Below are 3380 nucleotides of genomic sequence, written 5' to 3' on the forward strand. Positions count from 1 at the left end.
CGAATTTGACTAACTTGTGGACGGAATCTTACAATTGTGTCTTTTGGGAAATTGTAACACTTTGTGTTTATTTTCTGATGGTATAAAGTTTATCAATTTTGGACTTAAAAAGATTAAGATATGATTTTTCAAATAGTGTTGCACAAAGCTGAGAAATTCTGTTCTCTTAGAACCGTTTTACTTTCATTTCCCACATTAAGTGTGGAGTTGGTCAATCATTTTGGATATGGTTTGTGAGTGGAATTGATGTTTAAGTGAGATTTAAGTGAAAAGAAATGAAGTTTTAGAAACCTTAATTTCTTCATGTATTTTGACTTTGTATTGCTAGCCTTGTAATATGATATATAACCACAGGACTCGAAAGAGATTAAGAACATGAACCAGGGATAAAGTGAAGTGTTTCCATTGATTAGTGAGTGTACCACTCGTATGAATTGTTGCTTAATTGGTTTACTTGTACTTGCAATATGTGACTTGAATAACTATGACTTCTGTTTCTTCTGGATGAAACAAGGGTGTACTTTATCACACTCATTTCTCTTGCCTATTTTACTAGTTCCTGTATAAATTTGAATCTATTACTTGTGCCTGATTTGATATCGTTTGGAGGCTTGTATCCAACGACCTTGCTGTGACTTCTGAGCTCAAACCTTATGGCTAGTTACTCGAATCAAGCCGACAAGGGCCTGGTCGATTAGGTAACGAAGCTTAGGTCTTCTGTTTTGTTGAGTGGAGTTGTTATCTTCTCGACTAATCAGCATACTCAAGTATTACCATCCCTGTTTCTGTTAGAGGTGTTCGGGCCCAGTAAGGGATATGTTTGGTGGACGGAATTTGGTGTAAAGTGGGGTCTACAGTCATGGTTGTTTCTTTAACATTGACAGAGAGTCAACGGGTTTGGATCAAGTAATGCAAAAGAGGAAATTGGCACTTGAGAGCCATCCGTATCCTTTTACTTTCAGTTTAACTGTGGTGTTTCTTTCTCTTTATTTGATATGTTTATTTGATTGATTGCAAGTGTACTTTCATGATATCAGTCTGCTTGACTTGTTAGTACCTCACTGGGCTTTTAACTCATTCCACACCATTTGTTTTCTTTACAGGGATGAGAACAGGAGAGGTTGAATTGAGGAAGGCATCGTTTTCTTCTAAGTTTGTTAATTGCTCATGTGAGCACTGCATAAGTGTCTAGCCTGCTTGTTTGGTTTTTTTTTTCAAGTCTGACTCTTTGGCTGTATTACAGACTATGTGGACATTGGAGGTCCATGAATGTATCTATAATGATGGTTGTAATTCATATCATTTTATTTGTAAATTTTCATGAGTTGTGACTGAGTCCTGGCAAGAGTTGGACAGGCGGTCTGCTAAATCCTTGGGTACGCTCTAGGAAAAGATGGGGCTGTCACATGTGATATCAGAACTGCTTCACGTGGTTTCTACGCGAGGTGAGTTTGGGCCGAGTTGTGATATGGTCCCAATTGTGTGAATGAATGTAATGGACTGAGCGCTCTTTTGAGTATAAACTATGAATCATGAATATTATAGATGTCAAACCTTTATGATGGTACTTGAGGACGGTAGATATGTATATCAGGTAGGAATCTCAAATGTAGATGATTTACTCTTGGGACTAGCCAGTTCGAGTTGTGAATTATCTTATTGTGGATTCTTGTACTTGAGTATCAAATAGTGAAGAACACTAGAATAAGGGTCTGTATCTTGATTGCATTTGAGATAAATTATAATAGCAAAGGTCAGAGCATGGAGGATTCTTGTATTGGACATGACCTTTAACCGATTGAGGAGATTGGAATGATGAATGCTATCATGGACTAGTTCAATAAATGTTTGGTTAGGGTTTTGATAGATTGTGGGTAGATTTGAACTTTAATAGTTGCTGTGAATGTTTAAAGTGTTAGCTTTGCAAACCTATTTCATTTCTCTTATGAATGTGCAAATTTGTTATGTGTTCACTTGATTTTGATCTGGACTAACTTAAACTAGATACATGTTATTTTGTGATATATCAGATAAATGTATTTTGTACTCTTGATTGATTCCCTTTGTCTACATGCCTAACTGAATCTTATTCTCATATGTATATATATACGAACTTATGGAAAAGAAAGCTAGAGAGATGATATTTAGGCATCTGTATAGGTTTAGACAACTTCGGGATTAAGGAAGGGTGATTGAAAATCTGCAGCTGACTAAATCAAGAACCCAGGGCTAAGAAAAAGGACCAAGTAGTGAAGGCCATAAATTGCATGACACTTTTGTATCAGTGGTTAGTACTTTGATAAACGTGTAAGATTGTATATTATCTGAGATTGAGAGTTTTGGATCATGTATGAAAATTCTGTGGAAAAGAATCTGGTATAGGAATTTTGAGAAAAAAAAAAAGATTTGGATTCTATACCCATATGCAAAAATGACTTGAGATAGGGTATGGAAGTTTTGGGATACGAAGTATGCTTTAGAATTTCATTATGTACCTAAGTAATAAGGATACGCCTTGTGTTAAAATCTCGGGAAAAGAATAAGTGGTATCGTATTTTGAGATATTGCCCTACATGTATTCTACTTTCTTGTCTATTTCATTTGAGAATAACTAAGCTTAATCTCTCGTAGTTGGATTGGAAGTGAATGAACGCAAAATTTATATGGCTAGTTTCTAATTGTAATTAGTTACTTATCCTGTGCCTGGCAAGCTATCATCGAGTTAAGTGAATCGATGAGATGACAAATTTGACTGATCTGCCTAAGAAAATAGAGATTCTTTAAAAGAAAGTAGAGTTTCAAAAGAGATTAATTGAGCACTGGGAAGGACGATGGGAACAAGAATATTTGGAGAAAATTGAACTACTGCACTAGAACATAGAATTGAAAAAGAAATACAAAGGAATTCTAGAAGAGGTGTGGAATAAATTTGAATTAGTGTATTTGTCTAGTCGAATAGCATCTCAAGACATTCCTAGTCAAAGTTAGCCATTAGTAAGGTTTTGCCCGAAATAGTTGTAATTATTGGACTATGTATGGTGAAATTTTTATGTAGTAAGCTGTATTTCCGTTAGAAAACAGTGGACTTAGTACCTACTGTTTAATGAGTGATATTGAACATTGGTGGTGAGGTAGTATTGGATCCTTATCCCTAAATCTTTTAGTACAGTTTAGTCTTGAAGTTAAGTGAGAATTCTTCGTTTGTGGTTCGAAAGGAAGAAATTTTGATTAGAGAGGGTGATTTGGATCTAGTGGTACAATTGTAAAAGTGAGAGATACCTTACGTTATGAACCATTTGTCAACATACAGTGGATGAAGTTAAAAACTAGTAAGAGTAGTAACCAAGTTTCAAATCTGCTTTTCATCAAGGCTGAAGTTG

Source organism: Coffea arabica, chromosome 8c (genome assembly GCF_036785885.1).
Source record: "Coffea arabica cultivar ET-39 chromosome 8c, Coffea Arabica ET-39 HiFi, whole genome shotgun sequence".
Classification (NCBI taxonomy): Eukaryota; Viridiplantae; Streptophyta; class Magnoliopsida; order Gentianales; family Rubiaceae; genus Coffea; species Coffea arabica.